At 48.0% G+C, this 21,656-nt stretch overlaps 1 protein-coding gene across 2 annotated transcripts in view; it reads right to left on the bottom strand.

The window, feature by feature from the left end:
* Positions 1 to 21,656, bottom strand: part of SH3PXD2A (SH3 and PX domains 2A) — a 272,059-nt gene that overhangs the window by 202,132 nt on the left and 48,271 nt on the right. The window lies entirely within an intron of this gene.

Here is a 21,656-nt window from a genome sequence, read left to right as displayed (position 1 = left end):
CCAGCAACAGATGCTGCAGTAATAGTGACAATTGCCCTTGGACATTAAGGGGAGTAGGACCAGGTTCTCCCGCTGGCCTCCAGACAGAAACAGAACTACATCTGACAGTGCTGTCAGAGCAAAGGTCCCGTTTATAAACACAATGGCAACTTTAAGAGCCTCGCTGGAAGGGAGGCAAAGCACCAAGGTCACCTCCATTAATCACCGCTTCCTACCTCACCCGGGAATTTTAAAAAATATTTACCTTCAATCCTCCTTTAAATTTCAACCCTTTCAAGCCAATGACTGAAATACAGCATAGCCTCACTAAGATTTTTGGGTTTCTCAGTGCATTCACCTTACTGAGCCACTCCAAAGGCCTCACAACGCAAAAACTGCAAGCGCCGAAATCCTGCCCAGGAGAGACGGTTTGTGCAGGCAGGCACAGTGCAGCCCAGCACAGAGGCTGGACAGGTTGGTGGGAGGCTACGGGGCTTCAAAACCTCCATTCCTTTGGAAACACCTGGCAGCAGTGGTGAACACTGTGTTGCAGCTGCAAGCAAGATGCTAGAGGGTGCATCCTAAAAGCAGCACAGAACAATTAGCAGAGTGCTGCTATTCATTACATACTCGCTACTAGCAAAAACGCACAAAATATTAAAGTCAGCACGATTTGCAGGCTGGTTTGGTTTGCCCCAGTGTGTTTTGTCCAGTGCTGTCAGATTACCCAGGAAACAAAACTCCTGACCTGCTCCACAACATCACAGATTTAGGATGGCATCTTGCATGGGGAGGTGGTTCATCATTTAAGGGTCTCCTTGTGTGCTAGTGTGACTCCTCCTGGGTCTACCTGGTTCCCCAAAGCAACAGAGGTGTCAAGGGCTGAAGAATCACATCCGCCACGCAATGCCCTCTTCTACCCTTCCTTATTCCTCTCTCATAAAGATGCAACTGCTGATTTCACCAGCGTTTTAGGCAGGGACTACACAGCCAGCCAGACCCCATCTTCGCTAGCTGATTTTGTTTGGACCGGTGCAAAGCCTGGTGCAGGAATGCTCTAGAACCCAATTTATACATTGGGTGGTCATCGACTTTGCACCCATGGAATCTATCCTTAGAGAGACTTCTGCTGCTCACACAGTGGTGACCACGGTTTTAAATAAACCTGCTTAAAAACACACCCTTAGTTAAATCGGTAGAGTTTCATGAGCCTGCAAGACTACTCCCCTGCTTACACTACTGTGAGAGAGATGAGACTTGAGCTCCAAATGTATGAAACTTAATCCCTCTGTTTTCATAATCTACATCTTCTCTACAGCCTGTTAGCTCTGCTTGATATACTGTCCCCTGGAAACCATGAGTAACTTCAATATTGAAAACAGAAACAATAGCTCTGAACACAATGGCACATTTTACTTCAGAAAGTCCATCTGAAATGGTATCTGCTCATCTCTGTAGGACACTGCTCGTAGCTCTGGGGAGATGGGGGAAAGCGACTGCCCAGCTCAGTACAATGAAGAAACCGTGCCAAGCACAACATAACCACAGGTTTTAACTCCACACTGGGAAGAGACTCCTTTGTCTTCTTTCCTCCCTCTTGCCCTACCTCCAAACCCCGAGATGTTTTGCCTGCGTATCTGGTTCCAAACACGTGTCTCCCATCTTGGGGGGGATTTAGAAAGGAGTACAGACAACAAATCCCACTGCCCGAGCAGGCAGACGGAGCTGCACATGTAACAGATACCTTGCTCCGGGCCCCGAGGGAGACGAGCAAGCAGCCAGCAGGACAGGCTGTTTCCAACAGTGCAGAGCCAGCTGCCAGCCTTTACGCTCCCAGGCCCCGCGTGCATCCTTTGGCTCGGGCACTGCCTGGCCCCGGGTGCCAGCACCTCCCCAGGACGCTCATCTGGCACGCAGGGACAGCAAAGGTGTTCAGGGCGCAGAAAAGACAGACTAAGCCACTGTTGCCCACTTGGGCTTGCAATGGAGGGAGGGAGGGAAGGATTTACATGCTAGAATATAAGAACAAAGCTAGGCTTGCAACAGTCTGTCCTTAATGGTGCCTGTGGCAATGGCATCTCATGGATTGGTTTCTCTCTGCGGATTTATTTCTGGGCAGAGGAGACAAAGTCCACAGGTATCAGAAAAGCTGTTTTAAAGAGCTAGCCATCGCTAGCACAACCACACAACACAGGCACTTCAGCTGGACACTCAAACCCACACCAGCTCCTTCCAATCACTGCCCCGACACAGCACAAACACTGTTGTCTCTTTAGAAAAAGAAAAGGGGTAACATCTCAGATTTGGGTAACATCTGAGTCCTTACAGCCCATGTCCAGAAGCAGGTTCCCAGGGGATTCGCACAACTGTCCCGAAGGACCTTGCAGATGGACCAGACCATGACGCAAGACTGTCCTGGAAGGAGGGACAACACGTCCTGCAGGAGAGACCCAACCCAGCCCCCTAAGAAGGGAGGCTGGGACTAAAACCTTATTTTTGTAAGTACATGTCTGCCTGAGGAGCTTTGCTAATTTAATTGCGAACGAAAGCAAACCCTGGGAAAGTAGATGGGTTTGGACAGCGGCCACGGTGGCTGCGCATGTGCTGCTTGGAGCAGGGTGGGCACCGACTGTTTACGGGGCCTCTACATTATGCTCTGCATGCTCGTGAGTTACTCCAGGATTTTCATTCAGATGGTAATCATCCATCCTGAATGTGCCACTCATGGAAACAGATGGTATTCTGTGTATTATACCAAGTATCACATGCAGGGTACTAAAAGCATCAATGGAGGTCTTTGACAATGGGGGGGCGGGTTTCGGTCTTTTTTAATCTCAGTAGCTTTTAAGTGGCACAGGCACATTGTCAGGAAATACTTTCAGGGCCGTGACTTTTCCAAACTGGCAGATGATAAAACTGCTACAAGTTGCGAGGCACAAACGGCACGTGGAGGCAAACACCTGCACCTGGGAGGAGAGGGACTCCTTCCAAGCTCCATCCTCCCATCAGGAGGTTTCCAGCCCACATCCCTGCCTGGTGGCCTCTGCAAGACCTGAAGGTGGGACCAGGTGCAGGAGGTACCCAGTACACTGCTACCTGCCACAGGCAGCACAGCACTGCCTTGAAAGCCAGAGCTGTTGTACCCATGCAGGAGATGCCTCTCCCATCCCCATCATCAGGGCAGCAGCTCACTGAGCTTTAAGCCGAGGGTGGCCACAGAGCCACGTGGGCTGCACACCAGCACCCCTTGCTTCACAGACAGCTGGCTATGTGTCCACCTTGCCAGCAAGTATCCACGCCTGCTCTCCGCTAGCAGATGCTCTTCCAATGACACAAGGAGAGGTGCGCCACCAGGGACTGTTTGCACAGAACCGGGCATGCACTCTGTTGGTAAAATGAAAACAAGTTTTCTCTAGTCTGTCTGGCCACACATGCCCACTGTGGCCAGGTAAAGGATACACACTGATCAAATGATGCAGGTGTGCTTGGGTGATGAAAGGAAAGGGTCCTGAGGAAGAGCAAACTGCAGGGCACAGGCAACCACAACTCGTCCCATAGAGTAGCTGCTTCCCAAACATTTCTGAGGGGAAGAAAGTGACCTACAAGCTGTTTTGGTGGCCAGGCTGATGCCCATCCAGGGCAAAGATTGGTCAGGATGCAGATTTCTATGGCTCTCCATGTCTTGTGACCACTTTTGGAAGCTGGATGGGGCAGGCAGGCAGGCCAGACTCGCATGAAAGTCACCTTGCAATCACTGTGCAAGCATCCAGAGCCATTTCTCATCCTCCCTGTGGGTTTGCACTCATTCATTCTGTCCTCCTTCCCATCACAGAAAGCCACAATAAAGAGACATCAGAAGGATGCCCAGATTGTGGAAACATCCTCACAGACGTGTTGGAAACTCCAAGCCTAACCAACAAGCTGCAGGTACCACACTCTTCTGTGTGGCTCAGGCAGGGAATTAAGATTTCACAGACCACCCCCCACTCCTCGAAATTACTTGATGATGCTTTGTCACAGAAAGCATCCAGGAGCATGGTAACCTCCATCAAAGAGATTCAGGCCACATCCAGACAGTGTAGTTCCCTTACAAGCAGCAGCCAAGCTGTCTGATGGCACTGCGGTCTCCACACCTGGCTGCTGGGTTTGTGAGCCCTTGTGACCCTCTGGTGCTCCATGGGGTTATTTATTTGATTAACCTTTAGCACCTCAGCATTACAGCTGTAAGGGAGCAGGGTACAGCTTCTCAAGGGAATTGACGATTCAGCCACCTGCAGAACCTAGCCCTAAAACTTTAATTTAAAAAAAAAAAAAAAAAAAAAGGATCCCAAGAAAGAAGTGAAGTGGGGAGGAGGTGGGAAGAGAACCACACAGCAATTGCTTTCTACCAGGACACAAACAACTTCAAAAAATAGGTTCCACCTGTGCACCCTGCTGAGGGTAAGGTGACTATTTCAGAGCACAGAATGGCCTGTTTTCCATCAGAAAGGAAGACGCCAGCCTCAGCGAAGAACAGCTGCTGCTAACCTCTCCTCATTATCAAACAGAGACAGAAAAGGGCATGAGAGGGCAGCAACTATACACCTGCGGCCAGCATGCATGCAAGCACAGTGAGCTGCTCTTTGCTAGCAATGCTGATGCAAAGTTATCTTGCTTAATTAAGGCTTCCTTTGGGGGAAACCTTGGCTCAAGTAACTGAACAAATAAATTACACTACCAGTCGCACACGCATACACACAAATAACCTATTTTGCTCAGCCAGGTGCAGACAATTGTTTCTAGCCCTTCATCTGGGGCTGGTGCATGTCTCTCCATGAGGTCAGATGCAGAACACCATGCTGGCTAGGAACGGAGAAAAACCCGAGAGCGGCTTAAGAAAAACAGAAAAAAATCTCAGAAGAAATTTTCCCTGCTCTAACAGGTGCAGAGGCGTGATTATATGTGCTTCAACACACGGACTTTCAACACGGCCTGAGCGTCACACTGCAGATCTAACATGGTTAAGAAGGCTTTGAAATCTCACCCCTGCTTTGAACCTCGCAGATTAGTATCAACATGGAGAAAGATTTGAAGCTGGAGGAAGATGCTCATATTTCGAAAGCGAGCACCAGCAGGTGAAGGGGCAAGCAAAGGGGCTGTTCTCTATTACAGGCAGCAAGAGCCGCCTGGGCAGGCGATCCCCTTGACTGGATCTGGGACTGAACAGCGTTAAACAGTGCAAATACAACAGAGGCTTGAAAATGAAAACAAAATTCCTTTCTTAGCCATATTGAGGCATACAACAAGGCAAACCGCCAGACAGCTTCAGTTGCCTTTGTTAAAACCAAGCAGAAGAATATGAACCAAGCAGAATCGATGCTTCCAACGACAGATGGGCTGACACTGTAATAGTATCTCATCTACTTAAAAGCATCTATCAAATGTCCAAAGGTGGAAAAAGAGCTCCAAACTTCACATCCTGAGTCTGAATGTGTCCCTTCAGGTACTACTTCCAGATTTAATCTGTGGAGAAAGAACCTACTTCTAACATCAGATAGGAACATAGAGAAAGGAGGAAGAGAGAATGCTGAGGGGTTATGGGGTGGATTCTCAGCATAATGCTGACTCACAGGAGCCTGCCAGGTCCAGGAGATGTGCAGGCGCCCTGCATGCCTGCAAGCAAACAAAACCACAATGAAACTACTCCAAAAAGTAAGAGGAAGAGCCAATTTCAGCAAAACCAATGATTTCTAAGTTGTAGAAGGACCACTTTTCCATGCTCATGCACTTCATGCAAAGGTGATTCTTTTTTCCACAACACCACTGGATTTTCAGGTACAAGGCAATTCCCTTCCCTGGGAAACCTTGCTTTACATTTGCCTTCCCAACTGGGAAGTCTCCAGGAGCTATTACAGTGCACCTGACAGCAGTGAGCACACAAGGATTGTGTAGGCAATGAATAACTACAACCTGGCTTATATTCTTTACTGAGAGGGCGGTCAAATCGGAACAGAATTCCTAGAGAAGTGGTCAATGCCCCAAGCCTCTAAGTGTTTAAGAGGCATTTGGAAAATACCCTTAAATAACATGCTTTAACTTTTGGTCAGCCCTGAAGCGGTCAAGCAGCTCGACCAGATAATCATTGTAGGTCCCTTCCAAGTGAAATATTCTATTGTTCTAATTCTGAAGGCCTCTAGGATGGACACACAGCAAGGATTTCCATATTTCTGGTGTTTCCAGATTACGACAATCTCACAAGATGAGAGTTTTCTGTGAACTTTTACTGTCCTTGGACCAGAACCCAATACCCAGGACTGAATTTAAAACTCCACATGAGAACAAATTGATTAGTCTGAGTTTTCATCATGACCCCAGGCAGCACTGCATCTGGAGTCCCAAAATCCATGGGAGATGAAAGCTCTTCCAGAACAGGGAATCCAAAGACCAAATCTCTAAAATCCAGCTTTTCTGCTTTAGTCAGGGCAGGAAGAAAAAATAATACAGTGTTCTTCCCTGTAGCCACTGGTGCTTTAACCACCCTAAGAAAATAAGACAGAGGGCCAATACACCTTATATATCTTTAGACCATGAATTACAGTTTCCACCAGATGTAGAAGTATGAGAAGACTGCTGTTAAACTTGCCATCCCCATGGAGAAAACCAGCTCCCAGTGCTGGCGGGCTAGAGCCCACGGAAGCTGTGACTGTAACCTTCCCTGAACAAAGGTCTGGCTGCTGATCTCCCAAGGGCAGGGGCACAGCCAGGGTCCAGCACAAGTGGTTCATCCTGAAGTCTCAGCCCAGTTGTCGCCACCTCCCTTCCCTGCATCGGTAAAATGCTGCTAGCCATGTAATGCTTTTATCTCAACAGAGAGCTCCCAAGCTTAATGAATCATGGTGAAGAAAGGGATTATTTCTTTCAACTTATATTCACCAGGGCTTGCAGCTTTTCATGTGTGTTCCTAGAGACCAACCTCTGCTCAGAGCTGGTATGTGCTACTGAAATACAAATAAATTAACAGGTCACCACGAGGGAAAGAAAGAGTTAGTTTTCCATTCTGATGACTGACATACTTGAGAGCCTGACGTATCTGAAATCCATTTTAAAAATACATATTTAAAGAGCTGTCTTTTATAGAGGGACTTTGTTATGACGTGGAAAATTCACAGCTCTTAACATCAAGCCCTGGGTGGAGGGAGTCTGGAGTATGAGTTAAAAATAATGTGGTTGTTTGGAGAAATTAGCAGCACCGATTTAAATCCACATCCCCTCCCTCCTCAAATAATCACCCTGTGAACGGAGGTGGTTTATGAAGCCCTCTGGAAAATGTTCCTCATGGCCTCCATTCCGAACTCAAAATAAAATACATTACATCGCAGCAAATACTTCACCAGGGTGCTGCTCTCTCTTCCCCCCAACCCACGCCTCCCATTTGTTGCTAATTAAATGAAACAGCAGGTGCTTAGACCACAAGCGCAGCGGGGCTGCAGTGAGCACAGTGATTAAACCCCCCTGGAATGTCTTCTTGGAGAGCTGTATCTTTCCAGGGACTGGACTCGAAGAGGAAAGATGAGATTAGAGGTGAGGGCTGGGTTGCTCTTTGGCTGAGAGCTCCACAATTGGAGGGCGCTTTCGAAGGACGGGTCACTAGAAACATCAGCTTTCCGGGGAAGATGCTGGCTCCTCTCTGGTTTGCCAAGCCACCTCCTTTCTACGGGGCACATGCAACATGGCGTGCTCTGCCTCTGAGCTGGAGACATCTCCTTTCTCACCCAGCTGAGACCCGTCATCCCAATGCAGAGCAGCCTCCCCCACACCAAGGCATGTGCGGGCAACTCAAACCTTCAGGCATTGATTAGCAATGCAGTCCCTGAGGCAGGAGCCATCCCAGCCTAGCCCTGGGTGAGGCCAGGGAACAGACGCACAACAGGCCAGGGTGTCAGAGCTGGCCAGGAAGGTTATTGGCCATGTCTGAGCACACGACACATCAGGCCACACTAATGAGATGTTCCTAATTGCCATCCAGAGCAAACGAGTGCAAGCCCGAAGAACAATTTTGTAACAGCAGCTCACTCTCTGGCACATGTCCTTACACCACAACTCCCGGCACACCTATTTACCTGCTTGCCTCCACACTGCAATCCCACCCACGGGTACTCTGGGGACACAGCACAGACTGAACCTGCCCCATTTCCTTCATATGAAAGAAAACGACCCTTGCTGCCACCAACGCTGCCACCAAGCCTCACCTCCTGACACCAGAAATCAAACCAATCAAAAGGCAAATGCTGTTCTGTTATTGATAGGGGGTAGGTAGCGCTGTAGGAAACAGATAGGCATGGAGCCAAGCGTCCCATCAAACCAGCCCTCCGCTGCATCCTGCTCTGGGGCCTCCTCCTTTTACCCCAGTGAAGTCCTTCCCCTGCTTGCCGTGCACCCTGTCGATAGCCATGGCTCTCTCCCATCCCAGCATGCCAGCCTCACTGGTGATTTCCTATCAAGACAAGGTGGGATGAATTTATCACCCAAAAGGCACCTGTGAGTACTAATGCACAGGGACCCTAAACCAGTTATCAGCTGGGATAACATGGTACAAGCCTGGAAATAAGCTGCTCATCTCTTCTACAAATTCCACTCCTGGCAGCAAAAGTCCATGGGACCAGGACATAATCCCAAGAAAGAAAAGCACTATTTATATTTCTGCTGAGTAGTTCACTTCTCTTTGGTCACTCTGCTGATGCTTCACTTCACCAAACCCTGTTAGAACTGGCTGGGGGCTCGGGGGGAGGAGAGGGAATGTGGTCATTAAGGTCTGGCTCAGCTACTGTAATACATTTGGCTCTGTTAAGACAACTTCCAGCTGAAGACTTCAAAACATTTTAGAAACATTAATGAATAAACTTTCTCCAGGAGGGCTGATTATAGCCCCCATTTTATGGGTGGATATTTGCAGATAACCTTCCTGCCACACCAGCCGTTCCCCACTCCTTGTTTCACACTGCAGACTCCCAGCCCCTAACTACCTAAAAAACATCTCCACACTAAGGCAACAAAATATATTTTGACCTAAGAGTGAAACAGGATTCAATACAAGGTTTCTTAACAGCAACAGGCAGGAACGTACAGCCCTAGTGCTGCTGCAGCCCACATCACACCCCTGCTCAGCTGTATCATCCAGGGCTGTCCCACAACCAGAATGAACCCGAAGCTTGGCAGGGCTTGTCTCCACCTTGGAAACATTTTTTTTGCAAACTTGTCTCCTTTGCATAAGGACGGCCAGGGACCACCTTTGTGCAGCACATCACCCCTTGCGGCTCCATCTCCCTTATTGCCAGATCCCAACAGCAAACGAATCTCTGCCACCTCTTGAAACATCAAATGCTAAATTCTACCCTTACATGCAAGTGAGATGCGTGAAAAGACTGGCACTCTCTAACCCTCAGCACAGTATACAACGAGCATCACAGATGGCTGCAGAGGTTTTTGCAAAGCTGTGCTAACAGCCACCAACACACCAAAAACTACAAGACAACCTGGACTTGTTACAAGGACGCAGGTATTCGCCACGTGCCATCCCACAACGTATTTTCTTCACCAGGAAGACAGACACGCCAGTTTTGTTCAAGCAGCAGCAGGACATCACTGTAGCGATCAGGACAAGCCTGGACTTGGATTTCAGAGCTCCCCAGATCACAGAGAGGCCAAAATGTCCCAACTCACTGGGCTGCCAAAAGCCAAGAGATTAGCCAGATCAAAAGAAAAAACTGTGAAATAATTTTTGCTCCAGGTAGATAAGATATACTCCCTGTAAGACAAAACTTCAATTATTAAACTCGCCTTAGTTCTTGGAAAGATTTTTTTCCCGTTATCATTTTACTTAGTCCTTCTCTGGCTTGCTTTCTAATTCCTTCCCATTTGGCATTTTCCTTTCTCTCACACAATGTTTTTGTGGTTTGTCCTTCGCCTCTCAAAATATCTGGCTGAAGGTAGCAGCTCAGCAAGTCCCACTGGTTTTCTTAACACACCCTTAAAAAAGCAAACGCATCAAGATCCAGGCACACAGCTCCAATGTTAACTCAGTTTGTGAAACCAGTGCTAAATCCATTAGGATCTGCCCTTCACTACACCTGGGGAATCAGAGACATCTTTGCATTGACACTGATGCCTAAGGAATGACTTCCACAGAGAGCCCTACAGCTTTACAGAAATTATTTTAAACACACAGGGATGCTTTTCTGAGTCTCTGCTTAGCCCTTTGTGAGGTTGTTCACAGCTTCTGCCAATCAAGAATTTGTCACCAACTCACTCCACTCTGAAGCATGAACCTCCTCCCTAGACTGCAACTCCTGCTCTGCTACCTTTGCACCGCCACAGGGTCCCAGCTGCACTTGAACAAGTCCCATGTTCAAGGACCTGCTTGCACCTAGGACAGCTGCAGCTCAGGCCAGCCCTGCTGCAGCCGCAGGCCTGAACAGTGTGACCTGCTGCCATGTCCCTGTAGCTCCTACCCAGAATGAAGCTCTAGGGGGTTGGACCTGGGAATGCTGTGGGTCAGAAACACGCTTGTGGCATGCTCCCACCACATCCTCATCTCACGCACATACCAAGGCACCATCACCCCTGCCATGCTTCTCCTGGGCATGGGCAGGGAAGAACAAATGCTAACCCATCAGTCAAATGGCGTAGCTTCAGGAAACTATAGTTTTGGCACTTGTACAGTTAAATGCTGTATGAAGGTGTGTACCAGCCAGGGCAGTGCCAAAGGATCTGACATGCTGTAAGAGTTCACATCCTCCGTCTCTTGCATGAATCCTATAGATCAGATCTGTCCTTTCAAACAAAAAGCAAAAGGTGGAGAGCAAAGCCCCCAGATTGGCTGGGTGTTGTTCAAACAGGGCATCCAGCAGTAAGTGTGCACAAAGCTGTGCTTTCCCCAGAGCATCTTCTTGCTGCTTGCATGACTTCACCACTCATCTGCTCAGCAGCGTGGCTCCTCTGTGGGTTTTGCTGTCCTGACTGCTCCACTGAAGACTCATCGATGCTTCCCCTGAAGGAGGGAAAGGGGAAATTGCAAAAGACTATTCTGCAATGGGAATACTTGTGTTTGCACAAGACATGAAACCACTCTGGCTGCAAGAAAGCAGAAGCGTGCCATGACTTTAGGCAGGCAGGAAGGGAATAAGGCAGAAAAACTCCCAACTTCACACTCTGTAAACTGCTTTTGCAGAAAGGGTCAGTTATTCCGGTGCTATGGGGAAGAAGCAAATAGCACCCAATGCTCATAAATCAGGCTGGAGTGAGCCTGACCAGGAGCCTTTCCTATGGCAGGCAGGACTACACACAGTCCGCAGTGGAACAGACACCAGTTGATGCTCTTGTGTGTAAGCAAACCCTGGTGTGACATGACCAAGATGCATGGCTCCAGACACAGCTTTCCCACATCTGAGCCTGCAGGAGCAGAAAGCCGGGAGGGGCGAGGTGGCAGAGAAAAGAGCTCTGACAAGAGCCCTGCATAACCTTTCCATTATGGCTGGGCAATTTTCTATTTGCACTTAAATGCAATAATGTAAATAAACTCCCTGTAACCCTTGCAGGGCTATTTAGGACGTTTGTGAAAACAACCAGCTCCTCTCATCACGAGCCAAGGGATGCGAACACAACAGGCACTTCTCATCTCGGTCTCCGCACACTTAATGAAAGTGAAGGATTGTATTCGCCGCACAAAAGTGGAATTGTGTTTCAGGGCTGGGGGTGTGAACTCCACACGATTTTCCGGCAGTATAAATAACTGAAAGCTGAGCATGATTAGTGGAGAGCGGTGAAGCAGTGGAGGGGGTGGAATTGTCATGCCTGAACTTTCAGGGTTTGGGTGCTTCAGGGAAGGAAGGCCACAGAAAAATCCTTCCAAGGAATTTAATTTTCACACAGATACTAAAAAAAAAAAAAAAAAGGCTGATCTTGATCTCTGGTAGAAGAGGAAATACACTAATAAAGCAGCACTTAGAGAATGCAGTGCCTGTGCAAGAGCAGCCCCAGAGCCGCAGCTTTGACTGGGCCTGATCCCACAGCCAAACTGCTCTCCCGTGTCTTATTGTTCCAGCAAACAAAACCTGGAACAAGGTTAACAAACAAGAGGGCTCCTCCCAAGGCTGAGCTTTTTAAATCCTACTGAGGAGACCTTCCTATGACAAGACTTTCCAACACCGGAATAATGGAGGTGGAGAAGGGATAACACAGGAGGCGTATGCTGAGCCTTGACACAGCATTGAGCTGCCGAAGACAGACTTTTAGCCCAGTTTTACCACAATTCTGCATAATCCCTTGTACAACATACAGTGTGCAGGCAAAAAAACAGCAGGCCTGGGCCCAATACCAAAATCTTCCATCATGGCTCAGAATTTTTGGCAATTTCAGGCATGGTTTTAGACTTCCACTAGCGACTTGCAGCAACTCATTTTCCTGATGCATTTGATATTTAACATGAAAGGCAACCAACAGCTGTGAAATTAGGTCTGAATCCTTCTCAGCTGATATAAGTCAACTCAGTTCATTTGGGAGAACTTGTTGGTGCTCCTCTCTGTGGCTGTATTCAGGAGACAGACCCCTTCCCACAGCAGAGGGTCCCCGTTGTCCTCACAGTCTCCAGATCACTGATAGATGTGAGATGTAGGTACTGATAACAAGAACAACTTACATAAGCCAAACCTCTAGAAAGCAAAGGAATAACAGCATATAATGCTTTTGACTAATTTCACTGTTTTCTGTGCTTGCTAGAGGCTCATAACTGGTGTCTGATATTCTTCAAGGATCTTGAAGGATCTCTGCAGGTAACAAGCTTGTTTAGTTTGAACGGTAGATACAGAGTATCTGACAGCAGAACTATGATCTTAGAGGTCTTTTCAATCCAAATGATTCTGTGATAAGTGAGCCTTCCCATTCCACAGCAGAGTGGCTTTTAATCCTTTCTAAATGAGGTTCCTACTCCAGACAATGTGAATTTGTCCACTGAGAAATCTACTATCTATTACAGTTTTGCAGCACTCCCTTGAGATTCTCGAGTTGGACAAACCCACCCAAATTAAACCCCTTCTAGGTAATTCATAAGAAAATGCATGCACACAAGAAGCAGCTAAAGCAATTCATTTATAGCTTCCAAATAATACCCCCAGAGAGTTTTCAGTCTAAAAAAATACCACCCCATGAATATGCAAGCATCTGGTAACGTGGCATCACTTTACAGCTATCAGATCTGAACTGGAGAGGGAAGCTGAACCAGGAACAGGTATCACAGCTGAAGCTTCCCAAAGCTTATGCAGCTATGGGCCAAGAGCCTGCAGTGCAGGCTTCTCTCTCATACTCACAAAGTCCATACACCTTCCAAAATCCACGTCACGCCGGGCTCTTTATAGGCAGGGAGAATTCATCACTGCTGAGCTCTGCCACTCATTTCATTTCCAAGCCCCAACCGTACCTGTGACTCTGCAGCCAGGGGAAGCTCCAGTCCCGCGTGCTGGGGGCTCCTAACCATGACACTTCCCACTGCTGCTGTTTTGGAGATCCAGACTCCCAGGGGTACTCTGCTTTATGAGCTCTCACTCTCCACCTGCAATCTGAGCCACTTTGTAACTCCACACCCCAGTGTACATTCCCCTCCGAATGTCCTAAGGCCTTCCTCCAAGAAGCGGATGGAGCTGACAGTCATTGCCATCCCAGCACGATCACACACCTTGGAGATGGACTTCACACTCTCCCCTGGCTGATGAGATTTACAGGGCACTGAATGTGCAATCCAAGCCTCATAAAATTGTGCAGATCAAACTCCAAAGCTTAGCATCGTGAGAGGCAGCAATTTCCAAAGCATTGCCCACCACAGACCACACACTGTCCAGGCGCTGCACTCTGCAGCTGCACGGTGCTTTGGGGAAGCAGCAGACCGAAAACCCACAGTACCCTCGGTCCCAGGGGCACAGACTCTTCTCTTAACAAGTAAAGTTTACCTGAAGGCCAAAAGCACAAAGCTGAGAAATTCTGATTTATTCCAGCAGGAATCAAGGATACATCTGTGTGCATCCACATGAAAACTCTCCCTAGAGTGATGATGGAAGATGCCTTCTAAGAAGGTAGAGAAATAGCAGTAGGAGACCATGTATAGTTAAAAGGATGCAGCAAAGATGTCAACGACCTCTTTGTGATGCTCCTAATATTTCTTTTAAAAAAACAACCCCCCAAACAACAAACAACAACAAAAAAACCCCCCCACAAACAAAAACCCTACTCATTTGTCTAACTACATACACAACCCATAGCTTGCTTAAACTTTGGTTTACTTCTAGGATCAGGAGCCTGCCTAAAGAAGAGCTATAAACTGAAAGCTAACAAACATCTGCCAGTGCTGAACTGCTCAGAAGCTGCAAAAGGCAGGAAAATCAGCAGAGACAGCAAATTCCCTTCAGCAATCAGAGTGGAGTGTCTCAGATTCTCACGGCACAGCACCCGAGGAGATCACAAGGATGGCGGGAAAAACTCATTTTTAGAGCGGCCTGCCACTTGTTGTTGTGCTCTTGTAAGACCTTAGAAGTGAATCAGCATTTGACCTGGGTCAGATAAGGGGACAGGTTCTTGATAATGTGATGAAATGCTTCAATACTACTGATTCCACACACAGGACATGAGCACCAGGGAAATAAGGACTTGTCAGCTTCCAGGAGAATTTTGGCACCACACAGAACAATGCCCATGTGGTGCAATGACCCTAAACCATAGTCACTAATGCTATGGTGGGGTCCAGGACACTGGTCTTGTGCAGCAAGGGAATGGAGCAGGACACAACCCTCAGAGATAAAGCTTCCAGAGATTCCCATCTCATAGTGGGGTCAGGATAACCACTCAACCAGAGCTCCGAAATCTCACTGCCACCTTGTCCAGAAGACTCCTGTGGGTGTTTCTGGTATCACAAAACCTTTTGTGTACAGTGAGAGGTTATGACAGCACCGACGGCACCAACAGCACCATTGGCATTGGGAGACTCACCTCTGACCCACAGCAGCCCCCAGAGAAAGTAAGAACCTTAATCCTTTGGTAGCAAAATCCATTCCCTATCATTAGAGGCGCACATCTCTATTGAATCCTCAGACCACCCAGACGAGGCAGCGTGCGTATCACCTCTGTTCTTGCCTTGCTGCTGTCACCCCCGAGGAGCTGGCTAAGCCACCACCTCACTTTCTAAGCTCACGTGTGTCTTGGCCAGACCTGAACATGGGGCAGGCAGGGGAGTGTATTAAATTGGTGCTGAGCAGCAAATATTGCCCCATAGCCACCACGCAGAAGATTCCCACGCTGCAGTGTATGGGCAATATTCAGGATCAGCTTTATGCCTCAACAGCACCCACGTGCAGAAGTACAAAGGGGAGGGTTCCCACAGGCTGGGTCACTTTCTTAGCCACAGGTTATTTGCTGTGCTCATTGAACGCAGCCCGTATTGTAGCTTGGCAGGCACTTTGCCATTTCCCCATCACGGTCCTCATCTTTGTCTGACGTGTAAAGTCTCTTCAGAAACAAATACTGGAAGCTGAACAGATTGTTTTGCCAAGCAAACATTTAAATAATGATGGAAATAATCATAAACAATTCCATTTATTCGTTGAAGACAAAGTTACTGCCCCAAGCCAGCTGGTATCCTAAGGCACTGACTGAGGACTAGAAAGACAAATGGTATTTAAATAGCCTTTAAATCAGCTGGGATTCTCAGCTTAATAACCGTATCAGCTATTTATTTTTTTCCAGGGGCATCTCAATTCCCCCAGCAAACCCTCATATTGGTGAGCTTGCCACGGGGCTACTTTTCTGAGGACAGGCTTTGGGAGGTCTCTGCTACTAAGAGTCAAGTATTACAAGTGCAGCTGCACCAGCAGCTCCATTCACAGCCGCTGAAAACACGGGAGGCACAGTCAGCCTTCACAGCCAGTGGCATAGAGCTCCTCCTGGAAATCTGCTTTTCTATATCACCTGCAAACCTTGCCACTGCTGGCCTCTCCACACACTGTCTGGGTTAGCAGCAGACAACTGGACCACATTTACTCGGAAGAAAGGACATGCCATTTCTCCCCAAGGAGCCGGTGCTGACCTTTGGGAACAGACACATTGACAGAGCAGTGCTCAGTTTCCTCTGAATTTTCCCAGGCTTGTTTCGGTTTCAGTCCTGCTCTCAAGGAAGCTGTTTTCAACCAAATCCTACATCCCAACTGCTGGAGCAACTCCATCCCCACAATCCCGTGACTATCAGGGATGGTGGCCCTGAAGCCAAGCCCTGGGTCCGAACCTCATGGGTCAGGTATGGAGCCAGGCTTCTGGTCGGGAGAAGGATTTCACAGCAACTCTCAATGTCTACAGCAGGGCCAGGATGCCGAGGCCCAGCATCCCACACCAAGGGCATGCGAGCAGGAGAAACTTGATCCTTGCAACCCAGACCATCCTGGCCCGCACAGCCCAGAGCAGAGGGAGGCATATGCTTGGAGTGCAGAGCCCAGATCCCTTGCTGTCAACACAGCTCAGTGGGAGCAACACCATTAAGTAAAATCTTCCCCTTCTCCCCCTTTGTCTTACGTTTCATAGCACACACACCACAGCTTGATGCAACAACCTCTGCCATGCTGTTCCTCCCCACCTCCCCCTGTGCCCTATTCAACCCCACCTACTCCAGCTTTCCTGCCTGTTTCCATACGCACTCTCAGACACACACGAAGCCCAACAGAAACACTCCCTGAGCTCGTCAGAGGCTGGGAATCTTTTCAACACAAACCTCCCACGCTGCAAGAGGGGCAAGCTGCATCATGCACAGACCCAATATCAACAGCCCTCCTTCCCTTCCGACAGCGCCAGGGTGCGGCGTCATGCATGTGAGGTGGCACCTATGGAAAAGAGCATCACGCACTGCAGAGGGACCCTGCTGCTGTGGATGGCTGAGAATACCAGGCAGTGACTCTACTCATCGTGCTAGAAGGGCCTGGTGGGTTGAGAGTTAGGATTTAGCATTTGCAAATGTGGGAGCATGCCTGCCCCATTGCATTCTTACCTATACCCTTCACCACTGACACATTTAACACAAGCTTGAAGTTGTCCATCATTCCTGCAGAGCTAAAAGCATGATCATTACAACATGAAATATCTTAGGTCCTACAAGAGACTGCACTGGACGACTAGATGTAGGATTGTAGGTCTCCACTTGGGCAATTAACCAAAATTAATGGAGTGAATATACACAACGCCATCAGAATCACACTGGGCATGTACCCTGCACTGATTCCCTCTTTGCCCTGCCCCAGAAAGCCTGCACCCCAAAGCCACCAGGTCCTGCTTCAAATCATAGCGAGCTGTTGAAATACGGGGAGCTCAGCAATGTGGCACAGTCACAACCACCTAACTGGAAATGAGAGCAGACGTTACAGTATTTGATACTGCTTAGGGCCACAGAGAAAGGGATGTTTGTATGGAACAGCGTGCAATGGAAGAACAATCAATAGCAGTAGCGTTCAGATGAACTCCAGTCTGCATAAGAGAAGCAGAGACACCGACTGCAATTACTGTTTTTTATAGTACCATTTTTGTTTAACGTCCTCTTCAATGCTCAGTTACTCCATTACAGCACTATAAACAATCAGGATGACCCCAGCAATAACAAATGAAGCTCTTGATGTTTTATCGTCAGCCTGAAAACAACTTACATCTCTTTCCGTTCCCTAATAAAATTCCTGATATTCTTTATTTTTTTAATGTTCTAATAGGCTGCTAGTGAGTTCCTCTTTCTGCGCCACTTTGAAGAAAACCTGCTTAGATCAGCAGACTACATCAGGCAGATAATTTTTTGCTAACTGATATACAAAGCCAATGCTTGAACAGAGCTTTGTTTATTTGCCTTTTCAAAATTGTGACATTTCAGATGTCTCCTTGCAGCCAAAATGTCTGTGTCGGTCATTGTGCAGAGAGACTGCTATCAGCCTACCTAACATTCCTGCTGTGGCTCCAGCGGGGACATTGTTCACTTCTGGCGCAGCCAGAAACACAACGTGGGATTACGGCATGCTGCTAAAGCCAGCTGTTGCGTTTTGCCTTGGAGAAAGCTGGATTTTGCTATTGTGAGAAAGGATCCTCCCCCAGCTCCGTGCACCGAGACCCAGCTGTCCCCAGGGGAGTGACAGAGAGGCCAGTATCTGAGCCTAAGGTCTGGTCCCTCTGACAAGGTTCTGGTCCTGTTCATACTCTGACTCCAGGCACTGAGTAACACAGGCACGAAATCAGACCAGAACATTTGAAGTCACTGGATAAAATGCAGAAGATGAACCACTCATGATTCAAGCTAAGGCACCAGGCACTGAAGCTTGGCCACATTTTCCCTGCTTGCTTTGCTGGGGAGAGGGCTTCTCAGCAGCAAGGGGCAGCACCCAACTGGCATCATAGTATCTATAAAAAGCCCAAGGTGGTACTGTGCAACTGCAAGGGTGATAGGGGGAGCGGGGAAAGAGCCACCCTTCATACCTGCCAGCTGCAAACTGTTGCTGCTTTCCAGCCCAGCATGGCCGCTGGGATAGTGGGTGGGCTGTATCCCCACACTTCTCCACCTTACAATTGGGGTAATTATTCATGCACACACTCAACTGCAAATCCCCATTCTGCTAACAGGCTCCAAAAGCACTTTCCAGCAATTAGAATGTGGGCCTTACATCTGTAGATGTCTTCTACTGAAGACTAGAAATGCCAGGAGTTACCCCCTGCTATCCCAATCAAACAGGGTCCTTTTCAGCTCCTCTGGGGACAACAGGAGTATTGCTGAACTACCAGCTCAGAACCACCACCAAATCCATCAGGAGTGACGGAAGACCTCAAACGGCATCTAGGGAATGTGCCTCCATGAGCCACCAGCCTGTCATGAGGGTCAGTGCTACCTACAGACGATGTTCACATCACTCTCCCCAGTGATGTGCACCTCATGCTCCCCCGTTCTACATCGTGGGCAAGTGCCCAAGAAAGCAGCACTTAAAATATTCCATTAAGGAAGTAGCTTTAACCCCACGTGGTGCTCAGGTGCAAGAGCCTCCCCAGGGTGAAAGACAACAGATAATTGGACTTGACAAGCAATTTATTGTAATGCTTTCATCTATGCAGAGTTAATACAATCCTTTCAATCCTATTTACCGAAACATTGGCACACACATGTATTCTGCTGCCATCATTTGACCCACGCTCCGCAGCAGACGTGACTTGGTTGCACAATTAAATGATGCAGCAACGCCCTGATTTAATTTAAGCCTGTATTTATAGATCTCCAGCCCTCACTGAAGCAGCACAGGGCTGACAATTGGCTTGTTGCATTGTGTTGTTTGCTGCACTTCTCACACTTTCAAGGGGCAAACTCCAGCTTCCAAATTCCATGGTACATCCAGTCTCACTGCCCTATTACTCATCTTGAAAACAACCTGACTCCCAGTTCAAGCACATGTGCTGCTGAAATAGCACAACCAAACACTCTGAGGATTTGAAACCTTGGGATGGAGCAGCCTCTTACTGCCTGCAGTCCCTAAGAGGATTTGCTAGAAAGTGTTTCAAAAAACCCAGTATCTAGTAATGCAAAGGCTCTCAAAACCACTGAGCCACTTCCCACAGAGACAGCTGTTCGGGGAAGGGTAGGCTCTTTTTTAAAGAAACGTGAAATTGCAGTAGTGAAATTAATTATCTGTATTCCTCCCTCCTTGCCCCTGGACAGCCTCCCAGGTTTCCCCATGGGTCATATCCAGTGTCACTGTCAACACCAGGCACTGCAGCCCTGATTAAGTCATTACAAGTCAGCCCTTGTTCCCCCACTTCCAGTCAAAAGCAAATGAGACACGTGCAAGCTTAGCAAGCCCTGAAGTGCAGCTCTGTCATGGACACAGTGGGACGAGTGGAGCTGGCAGAGACCCACAGGCTCCAGCTGTTTTGGACACAAGTAGTGCCCGTAAATTGGCCAAGCATTACTTACTGACGGTTTGCTTGATTTTCTGCTGGAAGGGCCACATAGGGATAAGCAGGGACATTACCAAAGTAGATTGACTATGCTAAGGACACATTACCATGCATAGTATTGGGTCGCAAACCCTAGGTCCAATGATTGCTAGGTTAGAAGTTCAAAATCTGGAAAGCACAGGTCATCCTCTTATCTAGAGCAAATTTGCTGTGCGGCAAGAATTACTGCACATCAAGCCATAGGTTTCCCAAAGTGCCCTAAGCTTTCCTTTGCTTTTCCAACTCCCTTTTCAGGGTTCATTAGAGCTGTAAATACAAGCTGCAATTCAAGACCCAAAGCACATTTTGCTTGCCTCACCTAGGAGATGATGCTCAGGCAGCATCAAGAGCCCAGAAAAAATAATAAAAAGGAAAAGATAAAAAAAAAAAACCAACCCCTATTATTTCTGGGAGCCTAAAAGCATTTTATGGCAGCCTGAGAACACAGGGCCTTGTCCCCGTCTTACAGCTGGGAAACTGAGGCACAGTGACACGCTTACAGAGACACAACAAGACCATGGAAACCCCAGGTGAAGACCTCAATTTCGGTAACTGTGCACCTCACACTGCAGGAGCTAAAGAGGCTATCGCAGAGGGCTGTCACTGCTCAGTGGTGGCCTTGACAGATCCCTGGGAGGGAAAAGGGTTAAGGAAGGGAATTTTGTTACTTTCTTGTCGTATTTTCTCGTGGGGGGAGAAGCGTTGTGCAAGCGAGAGTTTTCCACTGGCGCTAGGCCCCCTTGCACTTATCAATGGGACCTTTCAGGACTCACTCCCTGATTGAGACATCATTTCCTGTCCAACACACTAACCCCATTGATAACTCCACGCTTGATGGGAACTTTTCAAACCCACCAGGAAAGGCCAGGAGACCCAGAAGAACATACACATGAAAACAGAACTGGGGTGAAAAGAAAAAGAAGAGAGAGAAAGAAACAGTTTTGACCATAATCTGTATGCTGACAATAAATGTTAGTAATTATGGAGCTGTGCATCTTTAGCAGGTCCATCACACACAGAGAAGCCACCGACAACTCCTCACAGAGTGCGACAGGCAGGTCTGGCACTTCAGCCCAGTAAGAAGTGGAGAGAGGCACAAAATGCAGCTTAAGAACATCCTTCTTTTGTCTTCCAGCCACACAGCAAACACAGAAATCAGGACTGGCCACAGAAACAGTCCCATATGCCACCAGAAAAGCCAGGAGGCCATAACTGATACAGCTTGCCAAACAGGCTAGAGACTTCAGATGTCCAAGTACCAGAAATTAGGCATATAGGGGAGAAATGATGAAACTAGGACTCTTCAAGATAAATCAGGTACCCAAGGGAGTAGTACCCTCTTTTTCCTAACTTATCACCGCAAAAAAGGTCAGTGTTATTTCCCAGGACACAGCACGGTCAGCTGCATACATCCTTAACACTGGCGGCAAGGACTCACTTGATATTCTAACCACAGCTGAGCCCCAAACACAAGCTCTCCCCCAAAACTGACATTTCCCCCAAAGTTTAGGAGTCTGTCAAACCACAGGTTTCCTTTTCACCCCAGGCAATTAACAGTTTTGCTGCTTACAAAGGTATCAATGGATCTGGGTTATCGCTAAATAGGACACCAGCCAGTAAGCTCTCCCTACACGTGTTTGTGCCTGCGAACAGTACCAGAAATG

Source organism: Falco cherrug, chromosome 9 (assembly GCF_023634085.1).
Source record: "Falco cherrug isolate bFalChe1 chromosome 9, bFalChe1.pri, whole genome shotgun sequence".
In the NCBI taxonomy this organism is placed as follows: domain Eukaryota; kingdom Metazoa; phylum Chordata; class Aves; order Falconiformes; family Falconidae; genus Falco; species Falco cherrug.
This window is presented reverse-complemented; position numbering and strand designations above follow the sequence as displayed.